The sequence below is a fragment of the Antechinus flavipes genome, chromosome 2 (assembly GCF_016432865.1).
Source record: "Antechinus flavipes isolate AdamAnt ecotype Samford, QLD, Australia chromosome 2, AdamAnt_v2, whole genome shotgun sequence".
Taxonomy (NCBI): Eukaryota; Metazoa; Chordata; class Mammalia; order Dasyuromorphia; family Dasyuridae; genus Antechinus; species Antechinus flavipes.
Window position 1 is genome coordinate 306,453,203 of NC_067399.1, and position 18,854 is coordinate 306,472,056.

Sequence of the window (18,854 nt, forward strand, 5' to 3'; positions counted from 1 at the left end):
GTCCAAAAAACGAGTTTTAGTTCAACTTTAGTTTAACAGTTTGTGGCCACTGCAAAGAGGGCTTCCACAAACATTCTTGCACATACAGGTCCCTTTCCCTTCTTTAAAATCTCTTTGGGATATAAACCCAGTAATAACACTGCTGGATCAAAGCGTGTGCACAGTTTGATAACTTTTTGAGTATAATTCCAAATTGCTCTCCAGAATGGCTGGATGTATTCACAATTCCACCAACAATGCATTAGTGTTCCTGTTTTCCCACATCCCCTCCAACATTCTGCATTATCTTTCCCTGTCTTTCTAGCCAATCTGACAAGTATGTAGTTCTATCTCAGAGTTGTCTTAATTTGAATTTCTCTGATTAATAATGACTTGGAGCATCTTTTCATATGGCTAGAAATAGTTTCAATTTCACCGTCTGAGAATTGTCTTCATATCCTTTGACTATTTATCAATTGGAGAATGGCTTGATTTCTTATAAATTAGAGTCAATTCTCTATATATTTTGGAAATTAGGCCTTTATCAGAACCTTTGACTGTAAAAAATGATTTCCCAGTTTATTGCTTCCCTTCTAATCTTGTCTGCATTAGTTTTGTTTGTATAAAAACTTTTCAATTTGATATAATCAAAATTTCCTATTTTGTGATCAATAATAATCTCTAGGATCATTAGGATCTAAGGATATGGTAGTAGAATGAGGATCTTGACACATCTTGAGATGCAAGAAGACTTGTAATGGCTACTGGTGTGAATGCAATAGGGAGCCAATAAGATTTGAATAGAAGATTTGTCCTATAATCACTTAGATTAACCCTATGATAAACTCCATTGTGCAACTCAAGTCATCACTGTGTCTTATATGAGACGTCCCAGTGTTCTTACATTCTAGTTTTAGATATAAACCATATAATCAAGAAAAACAGAAGTCAATAAATCAACAACAAATTTCAAAAACCTTCCATGTGACAAATATTACTAGGCAATAGTGACAAAAAATTTTAAAAAATTAAAAAAAATTAAAAATGACCTCAAGATAATTATATTTTATAAGGGGAGAAATGTAAGAACATGTACTCATATAAGGATATATAAAATATGTGCTTGAAAACATCTTGATATCTTTATTATGTCTTCATAATCACATATTTGCCTAAGAAATTCAACATTGCTGAAGTACAAAAAGATATATAACTGCCAGCTCATGCATTTTAATAGAATTTTTTTTTCATTACCCAGAAGAGGGAGGAAGATGGAGAGAAGGGGAATGGAATGATAATGGATAAACCATCTGTAAGTATCTTTTGTGATACTGAAACATTCTAAGAAGTCCATGACCAACAGTTGGTTTTTAACACTGAGTTATTTCATTTTTCTTAGAATTACTGAATTTCAGTAATCTGCAATTAGAGACTGAAATGGGTAGTTGGCTGAAACATGCCATAGATTAAATTTATCATCTAGGTCCAATCCCTACATTAAGAAATATAAGGTTAGAGGGTGGGCAGGATCAAGATAACAAAGGGTAGAAAAGTCTTTGTGTCATCTCTTCTTGGTTTCCCTCCAAATAACACCAGATCAAGCCTCTGACTGGGTTTTTAGAGTGACAGAACTCACAAATATCTGGAGTGTAATGCACTTCCAGCAGAACACATTTTGGAAATAACTTCAGAAAAGTTCTGTCTCATTTTGGCACTAGTGGAGTTGACAGGTCAGCTCAAGCCCAATGCAGGATAGTGCAGGGAGACCCAGGGCAGAAAGGCTTCAATCTGGGAAAATCTTGTGGGAGTCTCTTAGACAAAAAACAGCAGCATTTGCTAATCTGTCCTGATTCACAAGCCAGTGGTATCAACAGAAGATTTCCAAAATAACTGCACATAGCAAATATAAAACCCTTTAATCTGAATATAACACAGAACTTGGCCATCCCCACTCAACACTGGCAGGAAACCAGCAGCAGGAGCAGCCCCAGGACAGTGGAAAGTCACTGTCTTCTGTAGAAGAAGATTGGGATAATATCCTCTTTGCCCTAAAGGCAGAATCAGCCTTTAAAAATGAGCAAAAACAGAGGTCTGATCATAGATAACTTTCACGGATACCGAAAATACAGACCTGAAACTATGAGGACATTAAAGGTAAAACATATCCAGATGAAATGAGAACTCTGGAAAAGGCAACAAAAATTATCTGAAGAAAATCACTCCTTACAGTACAGTTTTGTGAAATGTAAAACACAATTGACATCTTGAAAAACAAGATTTCTTAAATGGAAGGAAAAAAATCAAATGAACAAAACAACTCATTTGAAAGTTCAAATGGCCAACTGCAAAAGTAGATTTAAAAAGCTAACTGAAGAAAATTATTCATTAAAAATTAGAATTGAACAAATGAAAGCAAATGACTCAATGAGACATCAAGAATCAGTCAAACAAAATCAAAAAATAAGAAAATGTAAAATATCATTTTGGAAAAACAGACCTGAAAAAATAGATCCAGGAGAGACAATCTAAGAATTATTGAACTCCCTGAAAACCACAATGAACAAAAAAGCATAGATAACATCTTTCAAGAAATCAAGGAAAACTATCCCAATGTCCTAGAACTAGAAGATAAAACAGCTATTGAAAGCATCCACTGATCATATCCTGAAAGAGACCTTAAAATGAATATTCCAAAGAGTTTTGTAGCTAAATCCCAGAATTAGCACATTAAGGAGAAAATACTGCCAGCAAACAGAAAGAAACAATTCACTTATTGAGGAACCATGATCAGGATTACCCAGGATCTAGCAGCTTCCACTTTAAAAGACTGAAGGGCCTGAAATATGGCATTCTGAAGGGCATAGGAATGTGGACTGCAGCAAAATGGAGCATTATCTTTCAGGAGAAAATATGGACATTCAATGAAATGCAGGATTTTCATTTATTTTTGATGAAAAGACCAGAGGCTAGCAGAATTTTGATCTTCAAATACAGAACTGAAGAGGAGCATAAAAAGAAGAACTCTGATCATAGATAACTTTCACGGATACAGAAAATACAGACCTGGTATATGAGGACATTAAAGGCAAAAGGAAAAAAGAAGGAAAGGAAAAAAAAAAAACCTATGTTTTTTAGAGGTTAAAATGTTTACATCTCTACATGGGAAGATGACATGTTTAATTCTTGACAACTGTATATTTGTTAGGGGTACACTTAGAGGGAATAAGTATAATTTGACAATATAATGACATATAAAAAAGCTATGGGTGGAAAAAGCATTGTAGTATAAGAGAAAAGGGGAGATAAAATGGCATGAATTATATCACATGAAGAGGCAACATAGGTAAACTATCTTATGTCCTACTAATTTGTTTTATATCATTCTTCATATCTAAATCATGAACCCATTTCAAACTTATCTGGATATAGGGCATTAGATGTGGGTCAATGCCTAGTTTCTGCCATGCTAATTTCCAATTTTTCCAGCAGCTTTGTCAATTAGTGAGTTCTTATCTCAAAATCTAGGGTCTTTGGGTTTGTTAAACACTGGATATCTATGGTCACTGACTATTTTGTATCATGAATCTAATCTGTTTCTTAGTCCAATATCAAATGATTTAGATTACTCCTGCATTATATTTTAGGTCTGGTACAATTAGGCCACCTATATTTGCATCTTTTTCATTAATTCCCTTGAAATTCTTGACCTTTTGTTCTTCCAGATGAACTTAATTATTTTTCTAGCTCTTGTAATGTAACTTTTTGGGAGTTTGATTACTATGGCACTGAATAAGCAGATTAATTTAAGTATTATTGTCATTTTTATTATATTCACTTGGCCTTCCCATGAGCATTTGATATTCTTCTGGTTAGTTAGATCTGACTTTATTTGTTGTGGGAAACCTGGGATATTAATACATTGTTGGTAGAGTGGTGAAATGATTCAGCCATTCTGGAGAACAATATGGAACTATGCCAAAAGGGTTATCAAACTGTGCATACCTTTTGATCCAGCAGTGTCTCTATCCCAAAGAAATAATTAAAAAATGAAAATGACCCAAATGTGCAAAAGTTTGTGGTAGCCATTTTTAGCAGTAGCAAGGAATTGGAAACTGAGTAGATGCCCATGATTTGGATAGTAGTTGAATAAGTTGTGGTATGTGAATATTATGGAATATTATTGTTCTATTAAAAAATGATCAATAGGATGATTTCAGAGAGGCCTGGAGAAAATTATATGAACTGATGCTATATGAAGTGAGAAGAAGCAAGAGAACACTGAACACAGCCATTTTGATGGACATGGATCTTTTCTACATCAAGGTGACACAGGCCAGTTCCACTGCTCTTGTGATGAAGAAAGCCATTTGCATCCAGAGAGTTTTTGAGTAGGCTTACGTTTCCTTGTGCATGGATATATTGTTTTCCCTCACTTAAAAGCTTCTACTGGGCAAGAATTCTTGGTTTTTATCTTTGTATTCCCAGCACTAATTTCAGTGGTTGAAACATGTCAATTACTTAATAAATGTTTATTAGATGAAATGAAGACTTGAAAATTCTAGCTCTGCACTATCTTATACATCATTTCTCATTGTTGTATTGTGAAAATTGTTAAATTTATTGTGGAAAAGGTTCTTTCATTGATTTTTTAACTTTTTGTATTAGATCTCTTGAAGTTATTTGAGTTAATCTATAAATGAAAGTACATGATTTAAAAGTCAGCAAATCATCTGGCCAAAAACTTAGTAATTTCTGCATTCTTTTCACTTTATTATAATTTTTAAAAATCTCAAAATTATTTCATTATTCAAAATGACAATTTCTGAGTACCATAATGTGATTTTGTAACTTTAGGTTATTTTAGAAGAACCAATCAAATATTTACTCTTAAAAGTCAGCTTCCTGTACTTGCATTCATTTCACTCTTTTTTAATTAAAATAACAAGGATTTTTAAATATGAAGGTTTTTTTTTTGGGGGGGGGAAGCATTGTTTGTCCTATTGTTCATGGATCATCATAATCATTTAAAAGTTGCTTTTTTTAAAAAAATAATTTTTTATTGACAGAACCCATGCCAAGGTAAAATTTTTACACTCACTTCTGTTCTGATTTCTCCCCTCCCTCCCTCCACCCCTTTCCCCAGATGGCAAACAGTCCTATATGTGTTAAATATGTCACAACATATCCTAGATACAATATATGTGTGCAGAACCGAACAGTTCTCTTGTAAAAGTTGCTTTTTAAGTGTCCTTAATATAGACTTATAAATTTAACTTCCCGGTCTCCATAGACAAAGTTAATTAGGCACATAATAAACATTTAAAATGTTGCTAAAATAATATTTAAAACATGGTACCTTTCACTGTACATTTAATTAAAGTCCATCTTGGAGAACTGAACTGTTATTGGTTGACTCCTATTTGCCCATTTTTGTAATATAACAGTCTCAGTGGAGTAATGTCAGTAGTCAGAACAGAATAGCAAAAAGAAGGTTATTATAGGCTATCAGTTAGTGTAGATCATAGATTATTCATTTTTAGAGAGAGAAAAGAAAGTATTTTCTATCTGAAAGAGAAGGAAATCATTTGCTGAGGCCAAATGCAATTATTTTAAATGGAATTTTAGTAGATTGATATGAAGCCACCTCTTTCCTCAAGAAAGGAGACTTGATACTATAAGTCACTTCAATAATTCTTGAAGTTCAATTGCATCCAAAAACATAAAATTAGATTTGCATGAAAATAATGAGAAGTCACTTCACTACCCTTTTAATATTTTTCCTTGCTAACTAAGCTACTCAAAATGTACACTCCTCTCCCAATTATTACTTTGGAACAAATCATTGAAACAACACCCAAGACTAGCGAGATATTACTATGAATATCCAAAAAGGAACAAAAGCAATAGCAATATCAGGACATTTGATTTGCATATGAAAGTACTATTGTGAAAGAGTTGTAAAGAGAATAAGTGAAACAGTCCAATGTTCTCTTACATCTTGCTTTTCTTTATGCAAATATGTCCATATAAAATATAAAGCACAGCCCATTCATGCCTGATCATTGTTTGCAAATGTCTCTAATTTCTTTGCTATTTTAATTGTGAGTACACCTATTTATTTTTAATACACATTGCTTTATGATTCAAGTTGGAAGAGAAAAATCAAAGCAAAATGGAAAAATCATGGGACATATTAAAAAGAAAAAACACTAAAAAAAAGTGAACATAGCATGTGCTGATTCACATTTAGTCTCCTTAGTTCTTTTTCTGGATGCAGATGGCATTTTCAGTCCAAAGTCCATTGGGATTGCTTTGGATCATTGAACAACTGAGAAGAACCAAGCCTTTCATAGTTGATCATTGCACATTTTTGCTGTTATTCGGTACAATGTATTCCTTGTTCTGCTTGTTTCACTCAGCATCAGTTCCTATAAATCTTTTCAGGTCTTTCTATAATCAGCTTGTTATAAACATCTTGCTTTTCTTTATGCAAATATGTCCATATAAAATATAAAGCACAGCCCATTCATGCCTGATCATTGTTTGCAAATGTCTCTAATTTCTTTGCTATTTTAATTGTGAGTACACCTATTTATTTTTAATACACATTGCTTTATGATTCAAGTTGGAAGAGAAAAATCAAAGCAAAATGGAAAAATCATGGGACATATTAAAAAGAAAAAACACTAAAAAAAAGTGAACATAGCATGTGCTGATTCACATTTAGTCTCCTTAGTTCTTTTTCTGGATGCAGATGGCATTTTCAGTCCAAAGTCCATTGGGATTGCTTTGGATCATTGAACAACTGAGAAGAACCAAGCCTTTCATAGTTGATCATTGCACATTTTTGCTGTTATTCGGTACAATGTATTCCTTGTTCTGCTTGTTTCACTCAGCATCAGTTCCTATAAATCTTTTCAGGTCTTTCTATAATCAGCTTGTTCATCATTTTTTATAGAACAATAAAATTCCATTAGCTTCATGTACCACACCTTGTTCAGCCATTTCCCAATTGATGGACACACCCATCCTTTTGCTTAATTCTTTGCTACCACAAAAAGAGCTGCTATAAACATTTTTGCACAAATGGGTTCTTTTCCCTCTTTTATGAGTTCCTTGGGATACAGACCCAGTTATAGAACTGCTAGATCAAAAGGTATGCACAGTTTTATAGCCTCTGGGCATAGTTCCAGATTGCTCTCCAAAGGCTGGATCATTTCATATCTCCACCAAGAATGCATTAGTGTTCCAGTTTTCCCACATCATCTCTAATAGTTATCATTATTTCTTTGCTATCACCTTAGCCAAGCTGAGAAGTGTGACATAGTACTTAAGAATTATTTTAATTTGTAATTCTCTAATCAATGATGACTTAGGACATTTCTTCATTTGACTAGAAATGGTTTTAATTTTGTCATCTGAAAATTGTCTGTTCATATCCTTTAACCATTTATCAATTGGGGACTTGTATTCTTATAAATTTGACATAGTTCTTTATGTATTTTAGAAATGAGACTTTATCAGAAATACTGGTTGTAAAGCTTTTTTTCCCCTCAGCTTTGTACTTCCCTTTAAATCTTGTTTCTGTTGGTTTTGTATGTGGAAAAAAAAACTTTTTAATTTAATATAATCAAAGTTGTCCATTTTCCCTTTCATAATGTTCTCCAGTTCTTCTTTAGTCATAAATTTCTCCCTTCTCAAAAGATCTGATAGGTAAATTATCCCTTGTTCTCCTAATTTGTTTATGGTATTATCCTGTTAATAAATTGCTATAATCTCTTTGCTGATATTTTATTTGAAATTTTTGCTTCAATATTCATTAGGGAGATTGGTCTGTAATTTTTTTTCCTCTGTTTTGAACCTTCCTGGTTTAGGTATCAGTGCCATATTTGTATCATAAAAAGAATTGACAATACTTCTTTATTTATTTTTCCAAATAACATGTAGAATTGGAATTCATTATTCCTTAAATGTTTGGTAGAATTCATTTGTGAATCCATCTGGCCCTGCAGATTTTTTCTTAGGGAGTTCATTAATGACTCATTCAATTTCTTTTTCTAAAACGGGACTATTTAAGTAATTTATTTCATCTTCTGTTAACCTAGACAACTTATATCTTTGTAAATATTCATCCATTTCAGTTAAATTGTCAGACTTGCTGCCATAGAGTTAGACAAATTATTACTTTAATTTCTTTTTCATTGGTGGTAAGTTCACTCCTTTCATTTTTGATGCTGGTAATTTAGGTTTTTTTTTTTTTTTATCCTTTTTTTTCTGATAAAATTAATCAAAGTTTTATTTATTTCTTACCAACTTTTAGTTTTCTTAATTTCTATTCTATTAATATTTCCTTTGTGTTTCAAAACTTCTAATTTGGTATTTAATTGGGGGTTTTAATTGTTCTTTTTCTAGCTTTTTTAGTTACATGCCTAATTCATTGATTTCTTTTTTCTCCATTTTATTTGTGTAACTATTTAAAGACATAAAATTTACCCTAAGAACTGCTTTGGCTGCATCCCATAGGTTTTGGTATGCTGTCTCATTATTGTCATTTTCTTGGATAACATTATGAATTGTTTCTGTAATTTTTTCTTTGACCACTCATGCTTTAGAATTAGATTATTTAATTTCCAATTGGAATTTAGTCTATCATGGCCCTTTATTGAATATAAGTTTTATTGCACTGTCATCAGAAAAGGGAGCATTTGCTATTTTTGCCTTTTTGTATTTGTGAGCTTTTCTGTTGTTCTGTTCTTTTCTTGCTAATTTTCTTTAATTTTCTTTTGATATATATATATATTTTACTTTTAATATGTGACTCTGCTCCTGGGGTAAAGGTGGCACTATTCCAAGCTTCCTGTGTAGTTCTGAGCCTTGATTTTGAGCACAGAAGCCTCTTGTATTTGCAGGGAGTAGTTTCAACTGCTCTTTTTGGGAAACAAACTGATTTCCCAGAGTTTGCTTTCTGAGCTGGAACTGGAAGCTGCCCCATTGATTTGCTCTCCTACTGATCCAGGATTGAGGGTCGTAGTTGCTGATTTGCTGTGATTAAGGTGCTCTCCCAGGCTTTCCATAGTCTGTCTAAGCTGGGCTGAACACCTTTTTTACCCCAGTGAGACTGACGTTTCTTGAAGTTTTTTCAATCTATCTTGAACTGCTGAATGTTTTCATTCTGTCAGATTCTATTCAGATGCCTGATTTCATGTGGTTTTTGAGGAAAACTGGGAAAGCTCAAGCACTTCCTGATTTTATTCTGTAATCTTGACTCCACTCCCAGGACTTAATTTTCACCCATTTCCTCTTGGAATTTGACCCTGATAAAATGCTGAGTACTTTCCCTCTCTTTCTTTTACAAGGATATCAATGATAAATGCTGACTGTTCATCACATCTCCCTTTCTTCCCACATAGCTAGTCTATCCTTTTTAGTCATACAACTCTTTGATGCCATCACCTACACAATTTCTCCTCTTTGATGCCATCACCTACACAATTTCTACTGAATAATTCTTGTATTTTAATGCTTGTAGCCAGTATATATCTTTCCATTGACCTTTCAACTTCAATATTTTCCTGTCTGAAGTAATATTTCATATATCCTCAACTGAAAAATATTGATAATAGCTGAGACAGTCATTAAAATGACTTAATTTCTACAGCTAGCCAAGTGGCTGTTTTCCTCTCATTCTGATTTGTCCTTAAGTGATTGTCCATTTGTTGTGACCATTCAAGTTCACTGATGAGTAAGGTCTCTTGCTTGTCCCTCAACAGTTGAAAAATAAACATTATTCATCTTCTTGGTTTTTCAAATAGATAAACACTTTTACTGATTGTGTTCTTCATTTATGAGACTGTAATATTTTGAGACTCACCACCTGCATCTTGGAGTATGTGCTGTATTTCTTCCATTGCAGTGGCAAATATCACTGCTCAACAAGTATTTTCCTATTTAGGATTTCTTATAATAATCAAAGGTTCCTTGAACTATGTTATCACTAACATAATATTACAAGTAATCATACAAAACACATAGCAGATAATTTGTTGAAGAAAAGCTTTTAAGGGAGCATTTTGTTCTACCAAATTAATGTTTTAATGGGCCATTGAAATCTCTACATCTTTTACTCACTTCTTTGATGATATCCATGTAGTACAACATAATTATTTATTATAAAATACTGCCTGCTCCCTTATAATACTTTCATTAATTATGCATTCTATTAATTTAATAATGTTATATAAACAAAATAAAAAAACATATAATGAAATAAAAATATAGAGATCACTAGTTATTTGTGGTCTTTGGCCTAGACTTTTTTTTAATAGTCTGAGATTTATTTTTAAGCATTTGGTATCTTTAAAAAATATCTTTAGATCTTAAAGACCACAAAATTGTGTCATTCCCATCACTTCTCTATTTAGTATAGCCAATTGCTTATCCCATAGTTGTTTACTTCATTCTCTTTTCTAATTCATCAATTAACTAACCTGAGATTATCATGTTCATGTTCAAAGGTTGTTGATCCACTATCCTTCATTATAAAAATAATTGTTTACAAATTTTTATAGATCTTTTCTTCTATTCATCTTTTTGTTGTCCTTCTAGTTTCATACTCAAATGTACTCAGGAAGACTTTGCTCAGTAAGGGCTCACCAAAAAGCTTTCTTGAATTTTTTTTCCTTCCATTGTTTCTCACTGTTTTATGAGGCAACAACACTCATACTCTCTCAACATCCTTCTCCAGAAGATGTTATAAAAGAGTTTATATTCTAAACTGGTATTGCCTTTGGCTGTTATATCTTTGTGCTTGGCAAGGAGAAAAAGTATTTTCTGTATGAGACAGTTTCTAATAAAAAAAAAACTTTTAAAGTAGGGATATATTGCATATTGTTAATATTTTGATGTTTAATATATAAAATGTACCAAGAGTCAGTGTAGTTTTAAGGTATTAAAATTTTATGTGTGTTTATATTCATATATATATATGGATGTGCATGTTTCCATGCATATATACATGAATATTTAGACTTACCTATTCATATAATCAGATATATACATATATATATATACATATACATATATGTGCATTGCATATGTATATGTATTTGTGTGTGTGTGTGTGTGAATACCTCCTAGGTAGTATAAGATAAAAATTAACAGATAAATAAAACTTATTTTTGAGAATTTAAAATAATCAACTACAACAACAAAATTTGAGCCCAAAAGAAGAATGGATGGGAAATGACACCTTCTTTTCTGATTATTTAGAAAAAAATCCCCACTTGACTATATTTGTATGGATCTGATAAATAATGTATTTTGTAGGATTTAATTTGTCTGTAAAAAACAGAAAAATGAATCAATAGGTCCCTATATATTTTTTCAAATATAATTATAATTGTAATAGCATGTTCTATTTGATAAAAAAAAAATGCATGTGCATTTCTTAAACTTTATAATACCATGGTACAGTAGATGTAACAATTTTATAAGGTAGTAGAGTAAATTTGGAGTCAGATATATAAGTCAGCCTATCTGTGACCTTTTAACCAATTTAATAGCATAACTAACTTGAAACTAAATAATGGAATACAAAATCCCTGATCTGATCAACTAAAAATCTGCTCCAACATTCCACTTTCATGCCTCCAAATACAGTTCCCTTTTCTAATCTTAGATCTCTCTTGGTGATCATTTTATTTCCAGACAGCAGGTAATTCCAATGTCATGCTGTGAGATGTTAACAGGGTATTACCAAATCTGGCATTAAAATGGAACATATGACATGTTCATCAGGCAGGGGAAACATGGCTTTTATTCCCGTTTTCTTTCTGAAGTACAAATGTGGTTAAACACAAATTATTTCTTCCTCAAAGCCCATTGCACATGCCCTGTAGTTTATAAATAAAGCAATAAAATATTGTATTTATGTATTTGTGTGTCTCTGTGTGTAGATACCCACTAGAAGCAGCATGATATAGTAAATAGAGACAGATTTAGAAAGATGTGAATTCAGATCCTTGCTCTGATATGTACTGACTTTTTAACTTTAACCCTGAGGCAAGCAGGCACTCTCAGAGCCTCAGAAAACTCCAAGATTAAATTTCAGATAAAGTATCAGTTCACTTGCTACAGAGAATTTTCTCTTCCATATCTCTCAACTCTATGAACATGATCGTAAGCATTGCTCAATAATAGTGTGACCCACAAATCATAAATGCATACAAAAAATAGATATAATGAACAAATTATAAAAACAAGTTTTACGAAGGAAACCAATTATACTGAAATATAGTTTTCTCTTCTTTTATTTTTTCCTTTTTCCCTCTCTGTATATCTCTTTCTCTATCTCTGTATCTCTTTCTCTTTCTGTCTGTCTGTCTATCTCTCTATTTCTCTTAAATATTTTCAAATTCCAGTCAAGAGCTCCTGGTATAGGCAAAACTCTTTATGTTGCACATAAAGATACTGAGGTATTGAAGAGTAAAGAGATATTTTTGAAGACTATGAAGGGAGAAAGCATGTCAAACACAAATTTCCTGATTGCCAGATTCCATAATTCTACAGAGTAGATATCTAGATTATTCATTATTTATTATTTCTTCTCCAGGCTAAAAGTTAACATTATCTTTAGTTATTGCTTATATGACATTGCTTTGGGACCCTAAATGCTTGCATAAGGTATTCCTCTCCAGGGTATTCTCTTGCAATACTTAAACTGCTTATAAATGTACTCCTATATGTAGTCTTCCCTTGTCATAATACAGTGGAACTATTATTTGTGTTGACTTTGACTTGACATATTATTAGGAGTTCTGTTCCTGGAGTCAGGAAGACATGAGGGCACATCTGGCAATAGACAGTGTCTATGTAAACCTGAATAACTCACTTGATTTCTGTCTGCCTCAATTTCCTCATCTGTAAAATATGATTAGATAGCTAAGTCATACAGATAGAGCACTGGTCCCAGAATCAAGAAAACTTGAGTTTAAATCTGGCTTTAGACATTTAATAACTATGTTATTTGGGGAAAGTCATTTAATTCTGTTTGCTTCAGCTTCTCATCTGTAAAATGAGTTAGAGAAAGAAATATCAAACCACTACAGAATCTTTACCAAATAAATCCCAAATAAGATCACAAAGTTAGACACAATCATAAAAACTGAACAAAAAAATCAAATCATTTGTTTGTGACCTGAGGCACAACTTGCCTAGATCCCTTTCCACATATGGAACATGAGAGAATTAAGTTAGCTACCATCTGAGATTTTTTTTAGCTCTATATCTGTGATCCTTTGATCTTATATAGCAGGGGATGAAGCACTTCATGAATTTCTTTCACTATATACACATGCAAGCACATATTCATCAAATAGATTAGCTCTTTGTTTCGCTCTCTTAGTAGAAAGAAACAAAATAGATTGTGAATTGCCTATAGAACTTGGAATCAGTGCATCCTTGGTTAATGTTCTCTTGCTGAAATTTGCTAGTTATGAGAACTTATAAACATCACAAGTTCTCTATACCTCACTTTTCCCTGGTGTTATTCCGTAGTATGCACTTTGCTAGTTTGTCACAAGGGTCAATGAGACAGTATCATAGATATATAACTGAAAGAGAAATTATTAGCAAATATATCTACTTCCACTTTTTATAGTTGCTAAAACTGAGGCACAGCGAGATTTAGGTCATGAGCCCAATGTCACAGAGTAAGCATTTAAGAAAGGATTTCAAACTTAGGTCTTCATATTTCAGTGCCTAATCTACTCCATTAAAATGCCTCATTCTAACACAGAATATATACTAGAAACCTCTCCTGTTCAATAGCACTGTTTTATATTGATGTCTAGTAGTGTAGACTATGAGAAGACAAAGTTATGGCTAAAATGAAGCATAAGGCAGGGATTTTAGGAGAGACTAAGTAGTACTTACAATCCAAAAAATTAATTTTCAATTCTAATTTTAAATTCTCTTAGTCATTTATTTCTACTAATACACTTTCTTTCAATGCTCCTCTAGCTTCTTCAATAAATTATATTGGTTTTTATTTGCTTCCTATTAGACTGAAATAGTTTATTTAGCCTCCAGAGGTGTCTAACTTACATCTAGAGGTTAAATTAGCCCCTCTTCAAACAGACAATATCAAAACAATTACTCAATTTATGAACATTGCAGTGTATTGGGTGCTGGAAAGGTGGAACAAAAGGATTTTTGAGAGACCATGGGTAGCTTATCATTTAATCAGGAAGATTTGACACATAAAAATATAATCAAAAATACCAAGCAACTGTATGGTTGGTAAATCTTATTGCTTAGAACAGGGATTATTTACAGGGTATTTAACCCCTAGGAGGTCTACATATAGATTCAGGGAGTCCATGAATCTGGATGGAGAAAAACATCACATTCATTTTTACTAACTTTTAAATGACATTTAACATTTGTTTTTATAGTAAGTGTAGACAATGTATATTATTCTTTTTAATTTAATATTTTCCCAATTATATTAAAAACAATATTTAATATTTGCTTTAAAAAAAATTAAAGTTCAGATTCTCTTCCTCTCTTCCCCTCATTGAGAAGGTGAGCAATTTAATACAGGTTGTATATGTGTACTCATGCAAAACATATTTCTATGTTAGTCATGTTGCAAAAGAAAACATAGGCAAAAAAAAGAAAGTAAAGAAAAACATGATTTAATTTCTATTTAGACTTTATCTGGAAGTAAATTACATTTTTCATCATAAATTGTTCAGAATTGTCTTAAATCGTATTCCTAAGAACACTATGTCATTCATAGTTGATCATCATACAAAAAGCAATTATACTGAAGTGTTCATAGGTCTCACCAGATTGGTGGAGTACATAATACTGTACTACCTTTCCACCTGCCAAATATGTATGTATACATAAAGAAGTCCAAGTTAGGGAAAAGAATGATCATTTGGCATTGCCTGAGCATATCCAGGAAAGATTTCTGGAAAGTTTGGGATTAAAATAAGGATAGGGCTTATATTATCACCCAGAAGAACCTCTAGTTCCTGTGATACCAATTATACTTCTTTGCCTTTCTTCAATATTTCCTTTTCTTAGAATGCTCCTTATACATCTCAACTTCATCTTTGAATTCTTATATTTAAAAATATAACTGAAATTAATGATGGCTTTTTTTTTCTGTTCACTCTAGTTTATAATAATCCCTTTTATACCTTGCATAATATTGTATTTGAGGTTGAAGATAACAAGGTTGAAGGTTGGGGCAATCATGGAATATAAAACTATATGCCATATTAGATACAGAGCTGATGTTAGAGTCAGGAAGAACTGAGACCAATTTATACCTTTGATATTTAATAGCTATGTGACCTGGTCAAATCACTTATCTCTCAGGATTTTGGCAAATTTCTATAACTATCAAGGTGGACCTGCTTTGCTTGAAGGATTTTCTAGACCATGAGCCTCCTGTATCACTGAAATCACAGATTCTGCCACAAAATAGGAGTTTAGAAAGAGATAAATAGTAAAAAGAAATGAATAATCAATCATTTTTTTGCATTAGAAAATTAAAATAAACTGATATTTAGTGGTGTGAATATGATCAGCTTAAATGTTAGGCTATCAATAATCCATAAATTGGATCAATGGTCTCTGTCAATGACCAAGGACCCCAAAATAAGGCTTACAATATAATTTTGGAGAATACAGAGTTGAGCAGATGGGGAAGACTATATAATTGGTTACAGGGTAAAAAACATTGTGGGGGTGAGGATAATATGATGGGTTATTTTAAAGAAAATGAAGTAGCACTCCCAACCTGGGGCTAATGACACCCCTCTATGACAATAAAGAAATGTTAATTGTTTTATAGAACCCATTAACATCTTGCAGACTCTATTAATGGACTTGAGATATCAGACTCCCTAGCACATAGAAGGATTATTAGGGAAATAAGACTTTCCTTAATTGTACAATGACAGGCAAGGATTGATAATATGATGATAACAATTTAACATGGAGGTTTAAACTAATTCAGAGGAAAAGTTGGTTAATTATAAACTTGATACATCAAAAATATAAGTAAATTTCACACACTAGAAGCAAGATACAATTTATTTTATATTTTCATACATACTATTGAATATGGCTTCATGTTATGCTACTAGATTGCTAGTTCCTTGAAGACAAGTATTTTCCTAATTTCAATTCTGTCTTTTAATCTTCCCTAGTGTTTAGTTTAGTAGTCTTTATAAAATAGGTGTTTAATAAATATATGCTTTGTTGAATTATATTGTATTATCGAATTCAAGAATGTAGTCACTACTTTGTATTATATAGAATGTTTAAATATGGAAGGAGAGTTGATAATAGAATAACTTCCATCAATATATTTGATCTTGTCAGTGAACTGCTAAGGTAAGTATATTGGTGATCCTACCTGCCTTTAGCAACCATTAACAATGAGGTTCATTACTTCCGGGGATGGAACCAAGATGCCAGAGTAAAGCCAGGAAACTGCTTGAGCTCAGCCAATTTCCCTCAAAAATCACATGGAAAAAAGTCTCTGAACAAAGTCTGATTGAATGAAACCACTCTCTAGTTCAATATAGATGAGAAAAACTTCCAGAAAGGTCAGTCTTACTGGGATGTAAAGTGTCTGGCCCAACTCAGAAAAACTGGGAAAGCTGGTGAAAGGTACAATCATTCCTATGGCAATCATTATCATCAAATCATTAACTAAGATCCTCAGTCCTGGCTCAGTAGATAAACAGAACAGTGGGGCAGCTTCCAGTTGCAACTTAGAAGGCAAACTCTGAGAAACCAGACTGTTTCCTGAAAAAAGCAGGTAATACTACCCTCTGCAAATATAAGGGAATCCTGTGGTCAAAACCAAGATTCAGCACTGTATAGGAAACTTAGGACAGTGTCCATTTTATCCCAGGAGCAGAGCCCAACCATTAAAGTAAAAAACTAAATAAATAAAAGAAAATACCAAAAGAAAAGGAAAGAAAATGAGCAAGAAACAGAAAAAAACAAACAAATAAACAAACAACTTGATTATGAAAAGCTAATGTGGAGCAGACCAAAATACCAACTCAGAAAAAGACAAAATGTCCACTAGAGAAATCTTCAAAGAATAAGATAAATTGGCCTCAAGCCCAAAGAGACTTCTTGGAAATGCTTATAAAAGACTTGAAAAGGGCAAATAAGAAGGGTAAAAGAAAAAAATGAAAAAGCAAATGAGAAGTATGCAAGAGAAAGTCAACAGGACTTCCAACAACTTCGAAAAGAAAAGAAAAAAAATTCTGAAGAAACAACTTCTTAAAAATTAGAATTAACCAAATGGGAAAAAAATAATACAAAAGTTAACTGAAGAAAATCATACATTAAAAGCTAATGGAAGCTAATGACTTTGTGAGATAGAAAGAATCAATCAAACAAACTAAAAGAATGAAAAAAGTGGAATAAAATGTAAAATACCTCATTAGAAAAACAGATGTGGAAAACAGAACCAGAAGATACAATTTAAGTATTATTGGCCTACCTGAAGATCATGACCAAATAAAGAGTCTGGTTACCATTCTTCAAGAGATCATTAAGGAAAAAAAGCCCCAATATTTTAGAAACACAGGGGAACATACTTAGTAAAATAATCCAGCAATCACTTCTGGAAAGAGATCCCACAAGGAAAACCTCAAGGAACATTCTTGCAAACTCCAGAAATACAATCTCAAGGAAAAAAATACGGCAAGTTACCAGACAAAAAACTATTAAAATATCAACATGCCAACAGTGAGGATTACCCAGAATCTAGCAGTTTCTGCAATAAAGGATCTGAGGACTTAGAATACCATATTCCAGAAGGAAAAGGAACTAGGGTTACAACCAAGAATTAACTACCTAGCAAAACTTAGGATCATGGATCTTCAATGAAGTGAGACTTTAATCATTTCAACTAAACAGAAATCTATAAACACAGGACTCAAGAGAGGCAAACTGTTTACATCCCTACATGGGAAAATAATACCTAACTCTTGAGAACTGTATCTGTCATTGGGGCTGACAAAGCAGGGCATCACATGGACTGAGGATGTGTTTGTGAATGAATCTGATGTGATAACGTTAAAAAAAAAAGACATTAAGGAGTTGAAAAAAATCTGTATTGGAAAAAGAACAAAGGGAGGTATAATGGATCAATTAGATTGCATAGTGAAAGAAGGAAGGGGGTTGAGCATTTTCTGAAACTTGATTTCATTAGTTTTGTCTCTAATAGGGAATAACTTAATCCTTCATTTGGGTATAGAAATTTATCTAATCCTACAAAGAAGTAGGAGAAGAAAGAGGAAAGAAAAGGGAGAGTCAGAACAGAGGGCAGAAACATTAAGAAAAATGTAAAAGAAGGGAGGAAGGGATGATAGAAGATAAGGGGGTGGGTGGAGTGGGTAAAAAAAAAACACTATTAAGAGAAGGGGGAGAGCCATAAGAAATAAAGTGGTAGGAGGGGTGTGTTAAAGAAAAAAAGTAATAAGGACAGGGTGAAAAGAAAGAATAAAGTTATATACAGGGAGAAAATAGGATGAGGGAAATGCAGAACTGGTAATCAGAACTGTGAATATGAATGGGATGAATTCTCCTATAAAACAGAAGGGAACAGCATAATGGATTAAAAAAAAAACAATTCTACAAAATGTTATTTATAAGAAACACATTTGACACAGAGAGATACAGATTAAAGATAAAAGGCTGTATTCTACATCTGATAAATGATCAAAGGATAAGAACAGACAATTTTCAGATGAAGAAATTGAAACTACTTCTAGTTATATGAAAGGGTGCTCTAAGTCACTATTAATCAGAGAAATACAAATTAAGAAAAC